The following is a 25789-nucleotide window of genomic DNA, read 5'->3' as shown; positions in this document are numbered from 1 at the left end:
CTGGAGGCCCCGCCCCACGCTGGAAGCCCCGCCCCATGCAGGAAGTGGCTGTGGCGAAGGGCGGGGCCTACAAGCTCAGTCTGGGTGTGGGTGCCATGGCTGCCTTTCAGGTGGCGGAGGTGGGGCCAGCGGTTCAGACGCCCTGGAGGCCCCGAGGGCAGTCACCTCCACATCGGCCGTGGGAGCCCCTGGGACAGCTGAGGAACAGCCCACAGTGGCAAGGCAGCAGCCCATCCAGCTGTGGGTGAGTGAGCTGTCCCGTGTGCCCCAATATCCTGTGCACTGTGCTCGGTTGTTTTAAAATCCTGCCCACCAGCCCTGTGCTCAACATGTACCTGGTCAAGAGCCACTGCTTGTGGGATGGCATAGTAAATCCGGCTGTATGGAAAGATTTGACAACTGTACTGAAATTCTACTATTGTCCAATTGAAGGAGGCCCTAGAGGCCCCGACAGACCATTTTTTCGATTCTCTCTTGTAAAACAACACTTTGTGAAAATGCATGTTGAAAAGAAGCATACATGTAGTAAGGGCAGCAATTCTCATGGTACTGAATGGGATTTGAAAAGACATGCAGTGGATTGTGGCAAGACCTTCCAGTGCACGTATGGCTGTCTTTACACCAGCAGAACTGCGGTGCAGTCACACATCTACAGAACTTTCCATGAGATCCCTGCTGAGCACCGGGACCCACCTGTAAGAAAAGGAAAATGGAGAGCTCCATGGACAACCAGAAGTAGTCAAAAAAGACCATTGAATCGTTGTTTGATAAACCAACCTCTAGACTAGACACACAAGGACCAGAAACTTCAGAAATAAAGGCAGTAGCTTCCTTCGAAGACTCTTGCAGCTCTAATACCAGAAAACAGACTTTTACAACACCTCCAAGATATCCTCAGAAGTTACTTTTGCCAAAGCCAAAAGTGGCTTTGGTTAAGCTGCCTGTTGGGCAGTTTTCTCCTATGCCTGTCTTTGTGCCTACTACAGCCGACTCCTCAGCCCTGCCTATGGTGGTAGGTGTGGATCATCAGGGCTCTGCTGCGGCCGCCATTCACTTACCTCCCTTGTCCATAGGAGCCCTGATCCTCAGCCTAGATTCAGAGGCTTGCTGTTTTAGGGAGAGCCGGCCTCTCTCAAAAATTGTGACTCCCATTGCTGTTGAGCCAACTAGTACAGGTGCTTTAAGTGAACGCAGGTAAAAGACCACCTACCACTTTACAACTAGGAACACATGTCAGAAAAAGAGCATTTCTTCTACCAGTGTGCAGACAGATCTCTTTTGCCTCACCAAGCTTCATGGCTTCTGCACAGTGCACTTGCCCTGACTCCTCTGTATTGTCTTGTTCTCAAACTGATTTGACATTTGGTTCTCAAGTTCCACTTCCCATTGATGTTCATATTCAAACGTTGTTGCCCAGTTCTAAAGTAACTTCATCTGCAGCCACTCGGACTGATGCTTCTTTAGATGCTTGTTTCCAGTCAGGTGGGACCTCCAGAGAAACTCACACCAGTGGAATGCAAAGTTCCACAGATGACCCGGTACACATGGACCAAGCAATAACGTGTGAGACATTTTTGAGAATGTCCATTCATCATACAGGGTTTCTACTGACAGTATTATAAGCGACAGTTTGCTAGCAGGGACTGTAACTCATGGTTTGTTACCTTGGAATGACCCTAGACTTTAAATCAAGATATTGAGAAATCTGGACCAATTATAAACTTCAGCAAGCAGAACAGTATGCTTCCTCTACAAAACATGACAGGTAATCAGATCCAAACCATAGACTTATTAAGGAATTTAGAAAATAGCTTGTCAAGTAACCCACTGGGTTAGACATTGGATAATCGCAGTCTTTTGTCTGACATGAATACTGGAGCCAACGCCCAGTTCCCATCTGGCCCAACCCAGAATCCTGGGATAGATTTTGATATTGAAGAGTTCTTTTCAGCCTCAAATATCCAAACACAAATGGAAGAGGGTGAACTCAACAATATGAACACTGAACCAGTCTTGGAATCCCTGGACATGGAACCCAAATGGGCTTTTTACTTGCAGACACCTCTGATCAATCCTACAGTTATAGGGGAAATGCTAAATTCTTGGGCCTTGAAATGTTTGATACACAGACATGGACAGATTTAAACTTCTTTTTAGACAGTAGCCCCCATCTGCCTCTGGACAGTCTTCTGAAACATTCCAGCTTTTCCATGAGCACTGATTCATCTGACACAGAAACCCAAACAAAAGGTATTTCCACTAAAAACCTACCTGCTCTAGAATGCAAAGTTCAATTGGACAGTACATGAATCCTGGTTTTGAAACCCTTGGGAGTTTATTTTTCACCAGCAATGAAACTCACATAGACATGGATGATTTCCTTTAGGCTGATTTGGCCTGGAACATGATGGAGTCTCAGTTCAGTCCTGTGGACACCAGACATGTGCAGAACTATACACAGTCTCCACCGTCTAAAAGTGAAGTCCACATGCAGGATGGCATTTACAGTTTTCTTCTGGATTTAGAAAATGGGGGTCGGGGACAATATATTAACTATTGAATGTAGTTGTTTAGATTCTCTGCGGTTCTTTGCCTTTTGTACTCATAAACATGAAATTTGTGTATAAATGAGTGTATTATAAAGTATATGATGCTGATCTAAAAATAAAAAAAAAAAAGAGGGAAAGATTCAGACCTTCCCTGATAAACAAAAGCTGAGGGATTTCATCATTACTAGACCTATCATACAGCAATCCTAAAGGAAGTTAGTTCTTCAGATTGAAGTGATAGGACACTAGACAGTGCATCAAAGCAGCATAAAGAAATAAAGACCCCTAGTAAAAGTTACTGTATGGGTAATTATAAATGTCAGCATTATTGCATTATACTTTTTGGTATATAATTTCACTTTTTACTTCTTACAGTTTCTAAATGTATATGATAAGAAAAATAAATCTATAGTTTTGGACATGCAGTATATAAAGATATAATTTGTAACAAGTACAAAGATTGTTGGGGTAGGCATAGAAACAGTGCATGTGTATGCTATTGAAGTTAAATTGGTATCAAATTAAATATGTAAAATTTAGGGTGTTAAATTTCAGCTCGATGGTAACAAAGAAAACATGAAAAATATATGCAGAAAGCAATGAGAAGGGACACAAAATAGTGCAATACAAAAATTCAAATAAATATGAAAGTAGGCATTACTGGAAGAATTGAGAGATAAAAAGGTATAAAGCTTACAAAGAACAAATAGCAAAATGGCAGAAGAAAGTCCTGTATTATCAGTAGTGATGTTAAATGCAAATAGATTAAACTCTCCAGTCACAAGGCAGAGATGTGCAGAATGGATAGAAAAGCATGACCCAACGATATGATGTTTACAAGAGACTCACCTTAACTTCAAAGGCACAAGTAGGCTGAAAGGTAAAAGGATGGAAAAAATATTCCCTACAAATACTATCCAACAGACAGCTGGAGTAGTTATACTAATATCAGATAAAATAGACTTTAAGAAAAAACTTTTATGAGGGACAAAGATCACTATTCACTGATAAAGGGGTCAATTCAATGAGAAGACATAACTACAAATATGTGTGTATCTAATGGCAGAGCCTCAAAATATATGGAGCAAATATTTAAAGGAAGAAATAGATGACTCTATAAATTGCAGGAGATTTTCATACGCTACTTTGAATAATGGATGGAACATCTAGATAGAGGGTCAATAAGGAACTAGAAAACAACCAGAACTAACAGACATACATAGTACACTTCACCGAACAACAGCAGAATATGTATTACACATGGGCCATTCTCCAGGATAGACAACAGTTAGGTCACAAATCAAGTTTCAAGTCTCAATAAATTTAAAAATATTGAAATCATACACTACATCTACTCTGACCACAATGGAATGAAACCAGAAATCAATAGTAGAGGACTGGAAAATACATAATTTTGCCAAAATTAAACAATATGCTCTGCACACCCAATGGGTCAAAGAAGAAATCACAAGCGATGTTAGAAAATGCCATGAGATGAATAAAAATGAAAATTCAGCATACCAAAACTTCTGAGATATAGCAAAGGAAGTGCCAGGAGGGAAATTTATAGTTCTAAATGCTTAACCATGAAGCAATCTCTCAAGTCAGAGATCTAACCTCACACAAGGGGAACTAGAAAAAAAGGAGCAAATTAAAAATCAAAGTGAGCAGAAGAAAGGAAATAAAAATTACCATAGAGATAAATGAAAGAGAATTTAAAAATCAGAGGAAAAAATCAGAAAGAATCAAATCAAAAGTTGTTTCTTTGAAAGATCAATAAAATCAGCAAACATTTAGCTAGACTGACAAAATAAAAAAGAAGATGCAAATAACTAGAATCACAGAAGAAAGGGGAACATTATAACCAACCCCACAGAAATAAAAAGGAAATAAAAGGATAATATGCACAACTGTCACCAGATGAAATGGACAAATTCCCAGAAACACAAAAACCATACATGACTAAAGAAGATATAGAAGATTTAATCAGACTAATAACAAATAAAGAGATTGAATCAGAAAACACTTTTGTCCTGTACCAGATGGCTTTTCTGCTGAAAACTACTAAGCATTTAAAGAAATACCAATGTTGCAGAAACTTTTGCAAAACTCCAAGAAGGGGAGTTTTATTCTATGAGGCCATCATAAACCATATTAAGCTATCACGTATAAGGATATCAAAAGAAGGGCAGGCCATGGTGGCTCAGAGACAAGAATGCTCACCTGCCATGCCAGAGGACCTGGGTTCGATTCCCGGTGCCTGCCCATGTAAAAAAAAAAAAAAATAAGAAGATATCAAAAGAAAATTACAGGGCGGGCCACAGTGGCTCAGTGGCAGAATTCTCGACTGCCATGCCGGAGACCCGGGTTCGATTCCTGGTGCCTGCCCATGTTGAAAAAAAAAAAAGGAAAGAAAGAAAATTACAGAGCAATATCCTTCATGAATATAGATGAAAAATAGTCAAGAAAATACTAGCAAATTGAACCCAATAGCAAGTTAAAAGAATTATACACCATGATCAAGTGGGATTTATCCCAGGGATGCGAAGGTGGTTCAACAAAGGAAATGAAGTAATGTAATAAACCACGATAATAAAATGAGGGGGAAACTACATGATCACCTCATCTGAGGCAGAAAAAGCATTTAACAAAATCCAGCACCTCTTCTAAATAAAAACATTGAGAAAACAAGAAATGCAAAGAAACTTCCTCAACCTGATAAAAGGCACATGTGAAAAACCCACCAGCAAAACACACTCAATGGTGAAAGACTGAAAGCTTTCCCTCTGAGATCAGGAACAAGGCAAAGATGCCTACTGTCACCACTGTTATTCAACATTGTACCAGAAGCTCTAGCCAGAACAATTAGGCAAGAAAAAGAAACAAAAAGCCTCTAAATTGGAAAGGGTGAAGTACAATTTTCCCTATTTGCAAATGACATGATCCTATATACAAAAAATCTTACCATCCACAAGAGAGCTACTAGAGCTAATAAATGAATTTAGCAAAGTGGTGGGGTACAAGATAAACATACAAAACCCAGTCACATTTCTGTACACTAGTAAGGAACAATCTGAGGAGGAAATCAAGAAAAATTATATTTATGATAGGAACAAAAAGAACCACATATCTAGGAATGAAGTTAGCCAAGGATGCAAAGGACTTGTAGTTAGAAAACCACAGAACACTGCTAAAGGAATTAAAAGAAGGCCTAAATAAAAGGAAGGACCTTCTGTGTTTATGAATTAGGAGACTAAATATTGTTAAGATGCCAGTTCTACTCAAAGTGACTTACAGATTCAATGCAATCCTAATAAAAATTCCTACAGCTTTCTTTGCAGAAATGGAAAAGACAATCATCAACTTTATATGGAAGGGTAAGTGTCCCCCAATAGTTGAAGTCATCTTGAAAAAGAAGGAAGCTGCAGGTCTCATGCTTCAATTTAAAAATTTACTACAAAGTAATCAAAATAGCATACTAATGGCACAAGGAGAGATATATAGATCAAAAGAACAAAATTGAGAGTTCAGAAATAAATCCCTACACCTTTGGCTAATTGATTTGTATTTTTTTGGCTTTTAAAAAGGGGAATTTATTAAGTTGCAAGTTTACAGTTCTAAGGCCATGAAAATGCCCAAACTAAAGTCATCTAGGGAAAGATACCTTGACTCAAGAAAGGCTGATGGGTCCAGAACACCTCTCTTAGCTGGAAAGGCACATGGTGATGTCTGCTAGCTTTCTCTCCTGGCTTCCCCATTCCTAAAGATTCCCCAGGGGTGTTCTCCTTCTGCATCTCCAAAGATCTCTGGCTATGTAGGCTCTCTCTAAGTTCTGTGACCAACTGATTTTTGACAAGGGTGCCAAGTCCACTCAATTAGGAAAGAATAGTTTCTTCCACAAATGGTGCTGGGAAAACTATATCCATAACCAATAGAATGCAGGTGGACCCCTTTCTCACACCATATATGAAAATTAACTCAATATGGACCAAAGACCTAAATATTAGAAGCAAAACTATAAAACTCCTACATAAAAACATAAGGAAACAGCTTCAGTATCTTGTGTTAAGCAATGAATTCCTAGATTACACCAAAAGCACAAGCAACAAAAGAAAAAAAAGAAGATAAATGAGACCTCATCAAAATTTAAAACTTTTGTGCAAAGGACTTCATCATTTAAGCAAAAAGGCAATATACAGAAAAGGATCAAATGTTTGGACACTCTTTATCAGTCAGGAGATTACTATCCGGAATATATAGAGACCCTGCAACTCAACAACGAAAAGCAAACAGCCCAATTAAAAAATGAATAAAAGACTTGAATAGACAATTCTCCAAAGAGATATATAAATGGCCAATAAGAACATGAAAAGGTGGTCAACATAATTTGCCATTAGGGAAATGCAAATCAAAACCACAGCTGATACAATTTCCCACCCACTAAAACAGCTACTATTAAAAATACAGAAAAAAAGTGTTAGAGAGGATGTGGAGAAATAGGAACACTCAATTGTTGGTGGGAATAAAAAATTGTGTGGTCATTGTGGAAGACAGTTTGGCAGTTCCTCAAAATTAAATTTAGGAGAGCTCCCATCACTGGGTGAGAGGCTCAGGGAAGATGTTCCAGAGGTATAATGCTGTCTGTGTTAAAGAAACACAAAAAACTGGACTAGTTCTTTATGCATATACACATTAAGGCAAAACAGGGAATGCACAAACCAACTTCAGAAACAGTTCCCTATGGGAAGGCAAAAAGGAAAATGGGATAAGGGAAGGGATCAAGGGGAATCCAAATCTAACTGTAATATATTATTTGTTTTAAAAAGTCTGAAACAAACATTGCAAAATGTTGGTGTGCATTAAATATGGGTAAGGGATTTTTATTAGTTTTCTCTTTACTTTTTTGAATGCTTGAAAAATAAATCATCATAAAGGAAAGAGAAAGTGCTAAAATGATACAATGCAGAAAGTAAGAAGAAACCACAGGATTTCAAAAAAATGTTGTATTTGTCTCTTCTGATAACTAATCTGGTAGGGTTAGTAGGGTAAACGGGAATCAGGTGAGGAAGTGATGAGTGCCGTTATAAATTAGGCAAAGCAAAGAGGATTCATGCTTGGGAGGTGGAAAATGAAATGGGGAATAGGAGCGAATCCAAAAGATATTGAAGAATACATTATGAGGCTTAGTTAAAATTTGGATACAAAAGTGGAAGATTCAAAGGTAATGTAAGGAAACAATGGAGCATCTCAAAATACTGAATAAATTTCTATTTTCATTTCAATATACATTCTTTAAAAAAAAATTCCAGAGATGTAGAGATATAAAGGAATTATTGACAGAGACAAGAAATTGCAACTGTTAGAAAATGTGGTAGATTTACTATGGTCATAAATTCTTTGCTACTGCTCCATTGAGAGGGAGAGTTTAATTCCCCTCCCCTTTAATATGGGCTAGACTTAATGAATTATTTGACCAATAGAATGCAGCAGAAGTGATGTCTTGAGACTTTAAATGCCACTCATTAGAGGCTTTACACGTTCTTCCAAGGCTCTTGCAGTTTTTGCTCTGGGAGAAGTCGGCCACCATGTGACAAGTTCCACCATTCTGGGACTTCACTTTACTGTGAAGAAGCCAAACTAGCATCATGGAAAGAGAAAAAGAGACACCAACCTGCCCCCAGATAATCCAGTCATCCCAGCCCAGAGGCCAGGCACATAAATGAAAAAGCTCTCTGATGACACCAGGCCAGCCACCATCAGACTGACAGCCCGAGCAAGAACTGTCCAGAACAGCCCAATCAACCCACAGAGGCATGCAGGAAAGTAAATTTTTGTTTTGGGCCATTAAGTTTTGGAATGGTTTGTTTTGCAAAGTTAGATAACTGACATGGGAAAGAGGATCTGATTTATTATTTTTTTAAATGCTGAGTTTGGGGGGTCCACATGTCATGAAAAGTAGCGATATCTCACAGGCCGGTGGACACATGGAATCAGAGCCATAGTGAGTCATCGCAGTCACTCAGAGGTCACCTAACTGGACAAATACTGCATCAACCCCTGGGAACGTGAAATCCAGTAAACACAGTCCTGGACCTCATAACGCTCATAGTCTGCCCAGGCAGGCTGATCAGAAACTGCAGCATCGTGGGGCCGGGGCAATGATGTGTGTGTGGAGGGGGAGGGGAGTTGGATATCTTGGCACTGATTGGGGGTAGAGGGAGGGGCAATATAGAGATGATTTTTATCTGGTTCTGAAGAAGTACATGCGTCAAGCACAGATGCTCCCTGAGGGAATACAGACCCGGATGATGAAGCCAGTGAGGAGTTATTGATGAGTACCATCATTTCTGGGAACTTGAAGTCAGTAACTAGGGAAAGTACATTGCCTTGTTAGATAATTTATATATGCATCTCAGAAGGGCACAGAAAGGACCCTCCCTACATTATTTCAAAAGGTATCTGAATAAAAATTCAAATAAAATGCAAAAAAATACATTAATTCAAGTTTCATTTGTTCATTTAGTATTTTCCAAGGTCCTATTTCATCCTAAGTTCCCATGCACTGGCTATTCTCTATTAAGATTTTTCAAAATTTTCTATTAAAAAAAAAAAAGACTTTTCCCTCTGGGGAAAAATCCCTATATATATATATTTTTTTTTCATTCTATATATATAATCAGTAATTCACGATATCATCACATAGTTGCATATTCATCACCATAATCATTTTTTAGAACATTTGCATCAATTCAGAAAAAGAAATAAAAACAGAAAAAAATTCATACATACCATACACCTTACCCCTCCCTTTCATTGATCACTAGCATTTAAATCTACTAAATTTATTTTAACATTTGTTCCCCCTATTATTTATTTTTATGCCATATGTTTTACTCATCTGTTGAGAAGGTAGATAAAAGGAGCATCAAATACAAGGTTTTCACAGTCACATTGTGAAAGCTATATCATTATACAATCATCTTCAAGAAACATGGCTAGTGGAACACAGCTCCACATTTCAGGTACTAACAAGGTGATATCTATTTAATGCCTAAGGATAATCTCCAGGATAACCTCGACTCTGTTTGGAATCTCTCAGCCATTGACACTTTATTTTGTCTCATTTCTCTCTTCCCCCTTTCGGTCGAGAAGGTTTTCTCAATCCCTCGATGCTGAGTCCCAGCTCATTCTAGGATTTCTCTCCCATATTGCCAGGGAGGTCTACACCCCTGGGAGTCATGTCCCACGTAGACAGGGGGAGGGTGGTGAGTTTCCGTGTTGTGTTGGCTGGAGAGAGGCCACATCTGAGCAACAAAAGAGGTTCTCTTGGGGGTGACTCTTAGGCCTAATTTTAAGTGGCTTGACCTATCCCTTTGTGGGTAGCTCACATGAACAAACCCCAAGATTGGGGACTTAGCCTATTGCTTTGTTTGTCCCCACTGCTTGTGAGAATATCAAGAATTCTCCCCTTGGGGAAGTTGAATTTTCCCCCTTTCTCACCACTCCCCCAAGGGGACTCTGCAAATACTTTTTTTACTCACTGTTCAATCAGTCTGGAATTTATTGGGGCATCACTCTGGACAAACCTACAAAATCTTATGCCCTACTCAAGGTTCCATGCACTTATGTTGTTCAATTAAGCTGTCCACATAAGTTATATTAGGAACTGCACTAGTCAAAATATAATTTTTGTACCAAATAAGCATTTTTTTGCTTTAGTCTCACACATAAGTTAAAATTTTAAAATGTTAATTACTATTTATTTTCAACACCCTGCAGAAATGACATTTCTTTGTTCTTCCTCATGCAAAAACAAAAAATCCCTGTATTTTATAGTTCACGAAAGTGTTTTATAGTTTTATGTCATAAGCATCCTATGACTTCGACTCAACCGTTCCCATTTTACGGCTATTGATACCAAAAACTCAGTAACAACGGGTGACTACCCCAAGGTCACACAGCAGGTAAATAGCAGGATTTAGACTTAAGTCAAATGATCCATGTGTCTCTCCAGGGCTGCCCCTCCCTCACGGTGGTCCAGTGGAGATGAGCAGACAAAGCACATCCATATGAGTCAGGGAAAAGACAACTGCAAAAAAGTGTGACCAAGTGAAAATGTACACGCGGAAACACAAGGCAAAAGAGGTGTGATCTGCTGGGAGAGGGAAGGGCTGTTAGGGCCACCTCCGACGGCACTGAGTTTTGAGCCAGATTTGGTGGAAAGTGAAACACTTGCTTTGGTGGAGGAAGGGATGGCCCTTGCGTACCCCACAGGCAGCAATGTCACACTGGATTAGCAAGAATGTACTAGAGATAGAAGGACCTGACATTTTCATTTTTGTAGTTATTTATACCAGTGTACCTCAACTGCAGGAAATTTTTGCTTCCCAGGGGACTTTTTGATTGCCACAACTTGGTGGCGGGTGAGGTGCTCTGACACCTAGGGCGTAGAGGCCCGAGAAATGGCTAAACATCCTTTAAAACACAGGACAGCAAGCCCCCTGACCCCCACCACCATGCACAACAAAGAATTATGCAGCTCAAAAGGTCAACAATGCCAAGGCTGAGAAATCGGACCTATACATTGCCAGCACATTTAACTTCCCAAACCCTGTGAGGCAGACACCGTGTTCTTGCTTTAAAGATAAAGTCTCACTCAGTGAAATTAATTGACTTTCTCATGGTTGCACAGCTAATACACAAATAGTTAACCTATTCTGAGCCCTTAACTGGGAGCAGGTGCTGGGCTAACAGCTGACGTGGTTCATCTCATTTAATCCTCAAAACAACCCAAACGAGGTAGCAACTATTACTATGCATTTTACAGATAAGGTCATTGAGGCCCAGAAAGGAGATGTAAATTTCACAGGTCAAGCAGTTTTTAAGCAACAATGCCAGTGAAAACTAGAGTTTCTAGTGCAGTTGGTCTAGGATGGGCCAAAGAACTTGCATTTCTAACTGTCTCCAGGTGGTGCCGATGCAGCAGGTCTGGGGAGCACACTTAGAGAACTACTGCTCCAAACCACTGTTTTGTGTTGTAACAGTGAGCAGGAGGGATGGCCTAAATATCTACTGAGCTCACACTATAGACCAGGTGCTGGAAAGTAAATGGCGGGTGAGGTGGTGATTTTTTATCGTATGGCTTCACCAGCTTGTGCAGGATACGTCTGTGTAAACAGAAAGAGGTCAGGCTCCAGTGGAGAAGCTTGTCTTAGTTTCCTTGCTTCTATGGCAAATACCATGCACTGGGTGGGTTTAGCAACAGGAATTCATTTGCTCGCTGCTTTGGAAACCAGAAGGCTCGGTTCCTTTGGAGATGGCAGCATTCTGGCTGGATGGCAATCCCTAGGGATCCTTAGCTTTTCTGTCACCTGCAATGTCCTCTGGTGTGGACACCACTCTCTCCTTCTCCTCTCCCTTCTGGTTTCAGCTCACTTGCTGCTTCCTGCACCTCTTCAGGGCTTAAGGCCTCCAGCAAGCGGCTTAAGGACCCACTCCGACTCAGTTGGCCACACCTGAACTTAAAATAACAGGCTCAAAACATCCTATTTATAATGTGTTTAAACCTACAGCAATGAGATTAAGATTAAGAACATTTTTTTTCTGGGGTACATAATTAAAGCTTACTATGGGCTGGAGGAGCACATAGCAGGGGCCCTTCCCTGAGTGCATGGGTCAGAGGAGATGCCCCAGAAGAAGTGGAAACTGAGGCCTGAGAGGAAAGCAGGAATTAGACAGGTGATTCTAATGAGGTGGAGAAATGTTTTCAAGGCAGGGAGATGAGCAGGTATAAGCAAAGACCCAGAGGAAGTCTGGCCATTTTAATCTTGCCATTTTAATCTCATTGCTATGGGTTTAAATCCGTTGAAAATAAGACGTTTTGAACATGTTATTTTAAGTTCAGGTATGGCCAACTGAATCAGGGTGGGACCTGAAAGCAGTTTGGCAAGGTAGTCAAGGATGGATCTCTTTGACCCATCATCATACTATCTGTATAACTTTCTGTGGCTAATATACTTTCTGTGCTTCATTTTCCTTATCTTTAAAATACAAATAAAAATACCATTATGTCCTGGAGTACACAGTTTGCCCTCATTTTAACATTTATGAAATCAGGATGGGTCTGACAGTAGAGTGTCTATTTCTTCCTTTTTTGAACTCTCTTCCTTGAAATCTGTTGGTCAATTCATGGTGTGTCAGAATCAAAGAAAGGTGGGTCATTTGTTTCTTATCTTACCTATCTCCTAGGGCTAAGAAGATATGGGACTATAAAAAGAGATTAAGGCCCTACCACAGAGATTCTCAGTCCAGGCTGCACCTTAGCATCACTAGGGGGTGATTCCCAAGGTTAATGCCCCATTCCCAGAGATCCTAATTTTATTGATCTGGAGTAGGAACCTGATGGGTATTTTTTGGAAAATGTTCAGGTGATTCTAAAGTGCACCCAAAACTGAGAACTCATCCCTGCCCCAGTGGGTCAGCAAACTATGATTTAAAGGCCACATCCAATCACCTACCTATTTTGGGTAAATAAAGTTTAGTTTTTGTTTTTTTTTTTTTGCATGAGCAGGCTCTGGGAATCAAACCTTGGTCTCCGGCATGGCAGGCAAGAACTCTGCCACTGAGCCACCGTCACATCTCCTGGTAAATAAAGTTTAATTGGAACATAGTCATATCATTCATTTTATGTAGCATCTACGGCTGCTTTTGTGCTCTGAGAGCAGAGTTGAGTAGTTGTGACAGAGCCAATATGGCCCACAAAGCCTGAAATCGTTATTATCTAGCTCTTTACAGAAATTGTTTGCCAATCCCTGCCCCAGTGCTTTGCTTCTCAAAGTGTGGGCCTTGGACCAGCACTGATGGCATCGCTGGGGGCTATTAGAAATGCAGAGTCTCGGGCCCTGCAGAATGAGAACCTGCATTTTAACAAGATTCCCAAGGGATTTGTAAGCATGTTAGAATTTGAGAAACCCTGTCCTGTGCTCATCTCACCCTGCGCCCCCCTCCCTCACCTGGGCACGGGCTGCGTTTCTGCCCCTTTCTCCTCGCCCAAGCTCAGTCCTCATCCAGCAGGTCTTCCCCACAATGTCACTTCCTCACCCAGGAACCCTCCGTCTGGCCCAATGTGAAGTAGGTCTCTTTTGTGAATTTTCTCTCGTAGCACGTAGTGTTTCTCTCCATAGTGTGTCTCATAATCTGCAATCACACATTCGAGTGCTCATCTCTTTAATGCCTGTTCCCTCACTAGACTGGAAGCCTCATGAGGGTAGAAGCTGAGACTCAATGTATAGAGAAAGGGCTCTGAAAAGTGTTGCTGGGTGTTGCTTCCAAGAGTGGGGCGATGAAAAGAAAAGCAAGGTTGGGAGTTTATTTGATAAAGAAGAGTAGAACAAATACTATGCAGAACATGGAGGGTGCAGTCTAGAAGGTCTCAAGTGATGATCAGCTAGGTTAGATTTAATTTCCTTTGTATTCAGAGTTTCATATTAGTATTCAATCACACGGAAACATTGAAGCACTTTGGTAAACCTCTACAGAACAAAGATCCAATTTTACCAGCTGCTCATTAAATGAAATATTCATATATATTTATCAGAAATTTAATTGAAAAGGCAGAGAGCCAAGAATGTGATTATTGCTTGAGAAAGTTACATTTCAGGAAGCTTTTCACTTCCAACTAAATGGAGAAAACTCTGGATTGCATTCCTTCCCCTCTTAATCATAGCTTGCCTCAACTGATTTTTTTTTTCAAAATGCCCTTGGGGTGGTGGTGAGCATTTTTGAAGGCTAATTTCTGGCTTGAAATTAAGCACACCAGCTGCTCTTGTCTAAAGATCTGTCATGTCTTTCAAAACGGACCACGGTCATCAGATGGCTTAGGCTGACCTCCTTTCTGTCCCAGGCATAACACTCACCAACTATGAGATAAGATGCATAATCTAGGCTGGAGAATGAAACAAGCTCAAAAAAGGAGAGAAGGAGTATCAGAAAGTCAGAGACAAAAGGTGCTGCAACAAGATATTAAGAGTGGTAGAAAAATGCACTTGTCTGGGTAAACAGCTAAGTCATCCATTAGGAATGTCTAATGTGTGTTTTGGTATCCATCCCTCCCCCAAATGAAAGAGGAAGGGTTTTGGAAGGTGCTCCAGGGTAAGTGGAAAAGTAGCCTGAATGTGGACAGGGGAGGCATGGACTCTAGTCCCAGGAGAGAGTTTTAGGCCAATCCCTTAATTTAAACTCTGAGACTCATTTTCCTCATTTATAAAGTAAGATGATTTTAGTTTATTTGTTCAGTCCATTCACTTATTCATTCATTCTTTCATTCAAGATATATTTATTGAACTTTTAAATGCTAGGTGATGTTAGGTAGGGGATAGGCAATGAAAAACAAAACCAGACATGATCTTTGTTCTCGTGGAGCTTACAGTCTAGTGAGGGAATTACATTAATAAGTATAAAGTTCCGACTACATTACATGTGGTGAAGAAGAGGTTTCTCTGAATCCCCAGAGCCAATTCATCAGCAAGTCTTGTCCACAATACCTTTAAAATACGTTCCAAATCTAACCACTTTTCACCAGATCAAACCCAAATCATGCCACCATTGCTTCTCGCCTAGATTATTATACTAACAGGTCTCCCTGCTTCAACTCTTGCCCCCCTCAATCTATCTTTCACATAGCAATCAGAGTGATCTTTGAAGATTATAGATCAATAGCCCCACGTTAAAAAACTCCACTGGTTTTCCATCAGGTTTAGATTAAATTCCAATTCCTTACCTGTAAGGCTCTACAGGGTGTTGGCCATGCCAGTTCTCTGATCTTATCCCCTTTGCTTTCCTTCACATTCATTCCACTCTAGCCTCACTGACCTCCACGTTATTCCCCGAACATGCCAACTTTGTTCCTGCCTGGAAATGGTCTTCCCTCTAGATAATCTCATGTTTCACTCCTATATTTACTTAGGTCTCTGCTCAAATTCCATCTCAAAAGATTTTCCTGAACATCCCTTCCAAAATAACCTCTAACCCCCTTACAGTCAGTCACAAACCCCTTAATTAACCCTGTATTTTTCTTCCTAGCATTTAACATCACCTGAGGGCTATTTTTTTACTTGTCTACTGTTTGTCTCCTTCCTGGAGGTGGGACCTAGTCAGTCTTGTTCTCTAGCACTTAAAATAGGGCTTGTACATAAAAAAGATGCTTAATAAGTATTTGGTGAATTATCATATGCCATGAAGACATATAATAAGGGGAACCAATTAACTTATTAGTGAATGAAAAGTCAGGGAAGGCTTCCTTGAGGGAGTGCTGTTTGAATCAAGAACTGAAGCACTGTCAAAAGTTAACAAGGCAAGAGACGTGTGATGTTCCAGGAGGGGTGATAGCACAAGCAAAGGTCCTGTGGCAGGAAGGAGGATGGTGTGGTCAAGAAACCAAAGGAAGCCCAGTACCAATAGAACACAGAGATGGGTAAGGCTGGTCATGAATGGCTTTGGTAGGGCCTGTGAATGATTTTCTGTCATTATCCAAGATCAGTGGGAAGTCATTGAGGGATTTTAAGTGGTGGGGGAGGGGGAGGGGAGGAAAGCCATTCCATTTTATTTACAAAAAATACTTGAATGGGTGGTGTGATGATGACTCAGCAGGCAGAATTCTTGCCTGCCATGCTAGAGACCTGGATTCGATTCCCTGTGCCTGCCCATGCAAATAATAATAATAATAATAATAACACTTAAATGATTTGTAAGATCCCTTTCTGCTCTAAATTTATATGGATTCTATGAGAAGTCAAATAGCAAAATGAGAGACTTTTGAAAACATTAACCAAAGTCAATTCCAATGACAAAACTTAAAGGTACTGATTTTGGTGGCTTCCAAAACATCACCACTTTGGGATTGCTCATGTTGAGCAAACTCTGGAAATACTAAGTCAAAATTTCCTCTTACCGTGAAAAATATGACTTCTGAACCACTATTCTGTCCATGCAGGGGTCTAAACTGAGCATTAACATAGAAAGATTGGCTTTTGAAGCACATGGTTTCCAGCTTATCCAGCAGAGCAGGCAGATGGCAGTGTCAAGGCCAGTGTTTCACCACATGCCTCAATTCAAATCCCCCCTCTGGCTTCCTGTGATCTGGAGAAAGTTGATAGACTGTGAAATTTACATCTCCTAATCTGTGGAAGCAGGATAATGAAAGTGATCCTCACTGGGTTGTTTTAAGGATTAACTGTGATAATGCATATAAAGTGTTTAATAAATGGTAAATTAATTGGTTTAAAAACTGCCCAGATTAGAGTATTCAATGACTCACTGTGTGAAGAAACCCAGAGGTAACCATCTCCTTCTTCCTGGGCTTCCAACCCAGCAACCTTCTGCTTAATGCCGAAGCTAGTGGCATGGCTACATCTCTGAATCCAAGGCACGATCTCCTTTCTAAATGGGCAGTTGAGCAAATATGCCTGGTGGATGCAATTAGATTTCTCTTTCAGTGCCTAGTGCACTGACCTAGCTCCATAACTTTTGCTGCTGATGACAGATGACAATGCAATAGCATGTGTCTAATTGTGACTTTCTCTGTGAAGAAATTGAAAGAAATGATGAAGTACTGAGAAATAAAATACATAAATAGATACATGAAAACCCTTACATTTTTGGAAGAAAGCAGGCATACAGTTAAAGTATTTGGCATCTAGGAATACATAATTATGGATTTACCTATGCAAATCTAATCAAGACAGTGAGTTGGTTCTCCAACATAGACAACATCATTGGCCATCAATTAACCTATTTTTTTCTTTTAGAATAATGCGTGTTAATTGCAAATGATTGTGTGCCCAAATTGCTGGGCTAGATAGAACCAAAGGGGGTTTACAAACTTTGTGTGTGTGGAGGTGGCGGGAAGGGAGGCGGACTGGCTCCAGCCAATTTGAAAACTGGGTTGCCACAGATGATTAGGTGAATGTGCCAAAGCAGTAATTTAGCAAACAACACTGAAAGGCTTTAAAGTGTGTAGATAACTCCCTGAAGTGCTATTTTCATAATTTCCAACCTAATTTTGTATTTAACTTGCTCCTCACAGATAAAAGACCTAAATAGTCCTTTGTCTTAATCACTGACCAGTGTCAGCCTGTGAGTTTGTCTGGTGCTCTTCACCTCATTAAATTACCTACAAGTGTGCGTCTGGGTTCATGAGCATTTCTGTGACAGTTCCTTAGAGGCCCAACGATTAGGTGCTTAATGGTGCTTTGGGATGATGACAGAAATCATAGAAAAGGGGGAAAACCAAGGAAGAATTGTAGACAGGAGTAGTTTTCTAAGGCAAAGCTCTTGGAAAAAGCTCCTCAGTTTAGAAACTGGATTCATGGCATTTATCCAGGGAATGCAGATGTTGAAACTAGAGGAGAAGAAGGATTGTTTGGAAGAAACCAGGTTATTATATTGCTTACATTTGTCCAAAATATATTATTATATTGTTACATACAGCCCATGCAAGGTTTCAAAGGCAGGATGCTTTTAGCTAAATGACCCTTTCCTTCCTATAGGTTCCACCCTATATCAAAGTGCCCCTTTAGCTTTTACCTTCTGGAGCTTGGCCTTTACACTCAAAACATCACAGGATCAAGTAAAATATGGTATCTATCTTGCTGAATCCAAAGTAAACTATCATTTGTTAGCATTAACTATGTGCCAAGCACCAAAAATCTATATTTATATCAAATTCTCTGTCACCCTGTAGTTTAGGTATTATTTCCACTTCAGACGAAAAAAAAAAAACATAACTCAAATTCAGAGAGGTTATATGACTTGCCTATGGTCACTTGCTGGTAAGACGCCTAAATCCAGCTCAGTTATTCATACAACAGATACTTACTGAGCATTATTAAGTGGCTAGTGAACAAGAAAGACTGACAGATCACAGGTTAGTAGGAGAGGCAGCTAATCCACACAGAGCAGGATGACTAGGGAAGCCCAGGGTTGTATGAGGATCCAGAGCATGAAGATCTTCTCTTGCCCCTTACCTAGTAGCGAGGGTCCAGAAATGCTTCCCCCAAAAGAGGACATATTAACTGAGTCCTAAAGGAAAAGAAGGAGATAGCCAGGTGAAGAGTCTCTGGAACACTAGTCTAGGTAGAGGAAATCCCAAATGCAAATACCAGGAAATAGGAGAGAGCAAGGGCTCCTTAAAGAAGTGGAGGATTGGGTTTGGTAGCAAAGAAATGGGAAGTTATGAGGCAGGAGAAGTGGAAGAGGGTTGGATGATGGAAAGAGTTTCAACCAGGATAAGGATTTTGGATTTTATCCAAAGTCACTGGAGAATCTTAAGCAGAGAAAAGTACACACAGATGGTTTTAGGACGCTCACTCAGAATGCTGGAAGGGGAGCAAGACCAGATTAGGGAGGCAGATTAGGAGACAGTTATTGTCCGGGTGGAAGAGATGTTAGTAGCTTGGGAACTAGGAATAGTGATGGCAGAGAGAAAAAAGAGAAGTTTACAGAGATCATTAGGAAGTTAAATTGCTAAGAATTGGGGATTGATTACATGGGATGGTTGATGAGGGCCAGGGAGAAGGACAGCATTTCCAGACTGCTTCAAAGTTTTCTGGTGGAGCCATTGGACTGTGCTATTCCTGTGAAGAAGGCAAGATCTGGGGAGAAGACAGTGAATTCTGTCTGGGACTTGTTGGATTTGTGAGGCAAGATGTCCAAGGGCCTGGGGCCAGTTAGATATTTCGATCTGGACTTGCAAGGAGAGGACTAGATTGGGATTGTGAATTAGGAAGTGGTTGGCAAGCAAATGGTGATTAAGCCTGTGAAGGGGATACAAACACCCAGTAGGAATATAGACAGGCAAGTTCCATATGAGTGTGGTTGGGCCACTCATAACTGCAGAATGTGTTCATTGTGCTATTTCTCTAATGATGGGGTCATACTGAGCTTTCACTGATATTTCCCTCCATGTCTAAGTGACACAGATCTCAAAGAGCTGAAGGCAATTTAGGCAGAATTTGGATTAGGCTGTGGCCAACAAACTAACTGATTCAGACACAAATGAAATAGCATTGGCTAGAGACAAAATTCTGTTCTCTTATGTAGAAAGCAAGAATTTCATTCTTGATTTATTATTACTATTATTATTATTTTGGCTAGAACAGAACCAAAGTATGCTTACAGCGCAAATACTTCTTTTACCAAAATAACTTGCCAACTATCACAGGTTAGATTCCCAATTCTTAGAACAAGAGTTTGTGCAATGAGTTTATTTGGGAGATAATCTCTGGAAGCACTGGTAGTCGAGTAGGGAAATGAAATAGGAAAGGGGAGGAAGTCAATGTGGAATTGTTAATGAGCAGATGGGTTACCACTGTGGGCAACGGGGCTTCACTGCACCAGGGACCTTTGAAAGAATGTATAGATCAGACATTAAGAGTTGCCTCCCCCGAGGTGTGAGAAAGCTGGGGCATTGAGTTCACTGATCTTTGTGATGATTTTCATCTGTTATTTGATATTAACTCTGTTCCCTGGCATGCTCAAAGCCAGAGAAAGCCCTCAGGTACAGTCACGGGTATTTGAAGTGAGAAGGCTTCTGGCATTCCAGGGAACAGTGAACACAGAGGGAATATGGGCAGAGCAGGAGAGAAAGAGAAGAGAAGAGAAGAGAAGAGAAGAGAAGAGAAGAGAAGAGCCTGGACACTGAGGGAATCTGCCACAATGTAAAACATCATCTTTCCTAGTATTACAGATTCTAACTATTCAAGAGAAAATACAGAAGGAAATGAGATCCTAGACTTAACTACACATGCTGCTTGGGGTGAGGTAGGGGAACCAAAAGATGGTGCACAGGCCATTTGACATGCTGCCATATTTTTTCCACCAAATCAAAATAGCCAAATATGACTGTGACTTGCTCACGATCTTCAAAGTTCTCTTGTATTTGGACTCATGCAATGGAGACTTTTTTGTCAGAATTCTTTGCCAAACATTAATCAAGTTGTTTTTAAAGGACTCAATAAGTGATTAGTTTATGGTTTTTCGAGCCAGCACTGATGCCTTTGCCAACTAACTCTGGCAAATTTTTTCCTCTCTCAAGTCTAGGATATAGTACTTAGAACATTCCAGAAATATCCTAAAGTCAAATCAATATCCAAATCCTTAGTTGTAAATGGTTAAAGAAAGGTTTTAAATATATATATGTGCCTCTGACTTCAGGCGAATGTTGAGGTTTGCATTCATATGACTAAACGTATACTGTATTTTTCTTTATTCTCCTTTCACTCTTTGAGTACTAAACTTTCTCATTATACCAAAATTTAATCAATAAATTTTCCTGTTATTTGGAACCATAAAAAGTATTAGCTAGTAGAGTTAACTTAGTCAATCAAGACCATTTATAAAGGTAAGATTTAGTCAGCAATGATAAGCCAGCTGTGCTTTGCTTTAGCAAGACTCAACTTCAGAAGCAGGGACACAGAAGCGATACCACCTTTCTTATCTTGTTCTGAGATTTTGCATGTTACTGGATTATTTTTTTTAAGTGCAACTGCTCCAGCTTCATATAAGACGCAACTTCAGCCACTTTTGAAATTTTAAGCCCTTATCAAATATTTACTGGGTACCTTCTAAGCACCAGGTACTGTGGGAACGGTTAGTGTTATAAGAGACACAAGAAATCTTTTCTTCTGCACATGATTTATGTGAGCCAAATAGTATCCGTTTTCCTTCATGACCTCAGGGGATCTCTTTCAAATCTCCCTGCCAGGCACTTGGGGTTTCCCCAACAGAAGGTTAGTTCTGGAAGGAGGGTGAGAGATCAAGAGAAAGAGTGAGGCAAAGCCTCAGACTATTATTTTTTCATTAAAAAAAAGTTTGACCTTTAATTAATCACGTTTTATAAAGCAGCCTCTCTGCCTTTTTAACTCTCCCTTTCCTTGAGCAACTGAGGGTTTCTTTGGGGACCTTTAATTTAAAATTCTGAAATTATAAACATAATACCTTTCTGCTGAGAAAGTTGCAAAACCATTATCCAAAGGGGGATGGGAGGAAATACTGAATGCACTTTTCAAAGCCTCCTACCTGCAGCAATCATTTGACTTCCCTGGGAGAAGTTTCCCCATGCTGCAAAACACAAGATATGAAGGAAATGTATAATAAAATCAATATAGCCGCAACCCCAAACATCTCTTTTAGGATATCTGGGTGACAGGTCTTTCCTTAAATGATCTCTACAAACTGGAACACTTCCAGTGAAAAAGGAAGATGAGAATGTTTGGTTAGTCATTTCTTTTTTTTTTTTTTTTTTTTTGGTATTCATGTGTTATACTCCATGGAAACAACAGTGAGGTCAGAACCTGGAATGAATGTGGGCACAGCACTAGCTGTATTTGGGGGAAGATTTCTGTTTGCCTCATCCTTTGGCTTTACCCAGCATCACCCTCATTTATTGAGCACTTGTGCTTAGTACTTTGAAAGGATCTTCCTATTTTTTCTCTCTCACATATTCCTGAGAGATAGGTAGAAAACACTCAAGCGAGGCTCAGAGAGGTGAAGGAAATTGTCCAAGCTAGTCTGTAACTTGAGCCTAGACTTCTTTTAGACTGAAGCTAAACCACTTCCTACTTGAAACAACAATGGTGAACAGAAAAGGGGAAAAAAGATTTTGACCAGCAATCGATCACCCTGGAAAAGTTTTATATTCATGATACATATTTGACCTAGAGATAGAAAATCTAATCTTCATACTTACGGTACGGATCTTTAGGAGTGAGTGTTTTCTTTTAGGAAAACACATCCATATTAGCCTAGCCCACTTTCACTTGTTTGTAGGGTTTATAGCTAATAGTAGTATATTTTTGAGAACTTGCAGAGGCAGGGCGTATTTACTGACAGCGAAATTCTTTTCGGTACTTTTAAAGACCATTACATAAGCAGTAGGTAGTATACTGTATATATGAATACGCACACACATACACACACAGATAAATAATGCACCGATTTTTACTCAGTTCTTGCAACTTGCCCTTCATTTGGTGAGTTAATTTGGTACTGTCTGTGCTAATAAAAAATCTGAATTTCCTCATAACTATCCAAACTTTCTGAAATTCAGACTATCTGAAGGGAATGGGAGTACTGGAAATTGCAAGAATATCATATTTAACAGTGGTATTTTTTGAGAACTGTTTCATGAGAAGATTTAGCAGAAAGCAAAAGGTTTCCATTACTAAAGATGATTTTCTGATAAAAAAAATCATGTAATTTGAGTTCACGTGGCACAATATCCAAAACACACCTACTTTTGAGTGGAAGGTAATCTTGTTTTTTTCAGGTTCTCCTCAGTACTTCTAATATTTTGGAATAAAATAAGAGATGAGGGAGGGAATCAACAACTTCTTTTACAAGGACAAACACTTTTAAGGCCATGCATTTTATTATGTACTTTATTTAGAAGCTTCATCAGCATTTTTACATAGGTGACCCCATCTACGGAGACACTAAATAATAAATGTGACGTCGTAACTTCAAAACGACACAGCTGGAAATTTTACATTGCAGTGCTACTAATCAAACAAATCCTTTTTTCTAAAAAATGTGTGGCTGCTAATTTTTTTAACTCTAGAAATCCCTTCCTATCTCAAGTCTTATCACTTTCACCAACATCCCAGAAATTATGCAGCTCCAGGATTCAGTTTCCAGTTTCCACCACCTCTCTCCCCCATCAAAACATCCCCCCACCCTGTGCAAAGGTTATCGTGAAGAATCTCCATAAAGTAAGTTCGTGAAAAGAGGAATGAGAAATCTATATCACAAAGAGTAAAGGAAAAAGCACTCCCTATGTCCAGATGCTTTTCCCTTTTCCAGTCTGTCTTCTCCCTCAATCAAAACTATTTGCGCAAATTGATACTGAGCCAGGTAGCTGGGGCCCCACTTAGAGCAGAAAGTTGCTGGGCATTGAGAAAAGGGTGCATTTCCACCCCACTCCGCCACCTCGCAGACAGGGGCAGGAGCAAAAGAAAAGAAAAAAAAAAGGCCAGTTTTGGAATGTACAGGCGTGGGAGTGACTTTTCCTGACTTGGCCTGCCTTTAACCTCATTCATTCATTCCCCGCGTAGTGCCTGCCCGCGCCAGGCTCTGTGCTGGGAGTTGGGGACATGGTGTTGGGTTAGGCACCTCTTCACCTTCGAGGTTCCCAAGTGTGCGGTGGGGGGACTTGGAGTCCCGAGCAGAGAATTACAACAAAGGTAGGTTTTCTACACCAGGTGAGCGCAGCTAACTCTGCCTGGAGGAGGTGGGGGAAAACTGGAGGAGATGCTTTTGAGCTTCTGAAATTCACTTCTGTCCACCGCAGTCCTCGCTCACACAGCGCCCTCTATTCTGGCCCGTCTCTCCCATCCAAGTCAACCTATTCTGGCTCTTTCCTGTCGCACCGGCGGACCTCGGCTCCAGAACTTACCTCGGGGAAACTTCCACGCGACCCCCAGCCCTGCACTTCCCACGCCCAGCGTGGGCTCCCGCTGGGCTCTCACCGCGGGCGGAGCGCACCGCCCTGGGCGCAGCGCCGAGTTCCACAGACGACCGGGAGTCGGTGGGGACTTTGGGGATCTTGGAAGGGACCGGCGGCAGTACGGGCAGCCTCTCGCCTCCGATGTCCCGCGGGCGGGCGGCGGCTCCCACTCCCCTTCCCGTTACTATATAAGCCCTTCTCCCCGCCCCGGGCCCGACCCCTCCCCGCCCCGGACCCGACCCTTCCCCGCCCCGGCGGCCCCGGGCCCAGCGCGCGTCTCCCGGGAGGGGCGCGCAGTCGTAGGGAGGTGACGGGAGCACGAGTGGGGAAACCCTGGGAGCTGTTAACTGTTCCTCCGGCTTGTCCCCCACGTGAAACCTTTACCCTCAGCTCCCAGCAGTGGGGGGAAATTGAGGGCGGGGAATTTGGGGGCGTTCTTGATGCGTGCCCTCTGCGCGCCGGGTGGGCTGGAGGAGCGCCCGGGCGCGCTGGAGGAGCGCCCGGGCGCGAGGCGCACCGGAGTCCACAGCTCTGCTTCTACTGCAGGAACGCTGGCTTTTGGCGCTTCTGCCTTTGTTCTAGGGCCCACTTGAAGAAGATGGGGTCCTGCAACTGAGCGAGAGGCTTCGAACGGTGGGAGCGTCTCCCTCTTGGCTGGAAACGGACCTGGAACTCGCGTCCCAACCACTGAGCGCCCCATGACTGAGGTCAAGCACCGCTGGGGGGGCCCGTTTGGAAGCCAGAGTCCAGAGGAGGAGAATAACCCTGACTCTTGAGTTACTGACTTTTTCTCGCTGTCTGTCCTTCCATCCATAAATTCATTTTACAAATATTCGAGCACCTGCAATGTGCTAAAATTTGGGGCTTGGGATACAAAACCAAATCTGTATCTCAGCTCAAAGTCTGGTTGGGGAGACAACCTAGAAACAGGAAACAGGGCAGTATAAAATGCTGGATGGGATAATCCGTAATCCATGCAGGGCCCTTTGTTCAAAAAGGCAGGAGAAAAGTGCTAGTCAAGAAAATAAAATATAAGGTTTCTTTCTGTCTCTTAACTTGTCAGGTTTTGTGTTGGTTTTTTTTTTTTTTTTTTTTTTTGGTATTTGCTGTCTTTTATTTTTTATTTTTTAATTACATGGCAGGCTTCAGGAATCGAACCTGGGTCTTTGGCAGGGCAGGCAAGAACTCTGCCACTGAGTCACCATTGCCTGCCCTGTTTGATGTCATTTTTCCTTTTTTTTTTTTTGCATGGGCAGGCACCAGGAATCAAACCGGGTCTCCCACATGGCAAGTGAGAACACTAGCTACTGAGCCACCATGGCCCACCCTGATGTAAAATTTTAAATTATTAGCATGAATATTACAGCTCGTTTTTATGTTGTGCAGTGTCAGTTTTAAATTCAACATGATAACATTTAACTTGTATGTGGCATCACCAAAATCACACAATTCATATGCTGTAGATGGCACACACGTGCATACATATATTTCATTCTTGCCAGAACAGTGGAAAACTCTGCACAAAACCAATTTGACTGTTTTTATTTCGCTTCTTGATAAGCATACATTCTACCAACACTCTACCTTGAGTTTACTTATGAGTAAGGACAGACTGAAAAACGAGGAACTATGGGCTGCCTTTCCTTTCCCTTTTCTTCTCTGTCATCATTTCCAGCGTAAGTGGTTGGCTAATACTGGGAATTAATAGGAGTAAGAAATGATACTCTAAGATTACTTGGTC

The 25789-nt window shown here is 41.2% G+C and overlaps 1 protein-coding gene, 1 long non-coding RNA gene and 1 pseudogene across 3 annotated transcripts in view; 2 read left to right on the top strand and 1 right to left on the bottom strand.

The window, feature by feature from the left end:
- COL6A6 (collagen type VI alpha 6 chain) overlaps positions 1 to 24190 on the bottom strand; it is a 154837-nt gene extending 130647 nt beyond the window's left edge. The window contains exon 1 of the mRNA XM_077130094.1: positions 23998 to 24190. The gene's annotated coding sequence lies outside the window, so the exon portion shown is untranslated. The remainder of the gene's footprint in view (positions 1 to 23997) is intronic.
- LOC143657565 (uncharacterized) lies at positions 96 to 24167 on the top strand. 2 transcript variants are annotated; one of them, XR_013162902.1, is made up of 4 exons: positions 96 to 244; positions 10564 to 10694; positions 23657 to 23785; positions 23893 to 24167. It is a non-coding gene; the product is annotated as an uncharacterized LOC143657565 (long non-coding RNA). The 2 variants fall into 2 exon arrangements; XR_013162901.1 differs by lacking the exons at positions 23657 to 23785; positions 23893 to 24167 and adding an exon at positions 13120 to 13447.
- LOC143657562 (ATM interactor pseudogene) lies at positions 239 to 2600 on the top strand (annotated as a pseudogene).
- Positions 24191 to 25789: the final 1599 nt, after the last annotated feature.

The sequence above is a fragment of the Tamandua tetradactyla genome, chromosome 15 (assembly GCF_023851605.1).
Source record: "Tamandua tetradactyla isolate mTamTet1 chromosome 15, mTamTet1.pri, whole genome shotgun sequence".
NCBI classification, from domain to species: domain Eukaryota; kingdom Metazoa; phylum Chordata; class Mammalia; order Pilosa; family Myrmecophagidae; genus Tamandua; species Tamandua tetradactyla.
Note: the sequence above shows the minus strand (reverse complement) of the source record. Positions and strands in the feature narration are given on the sequence as shown.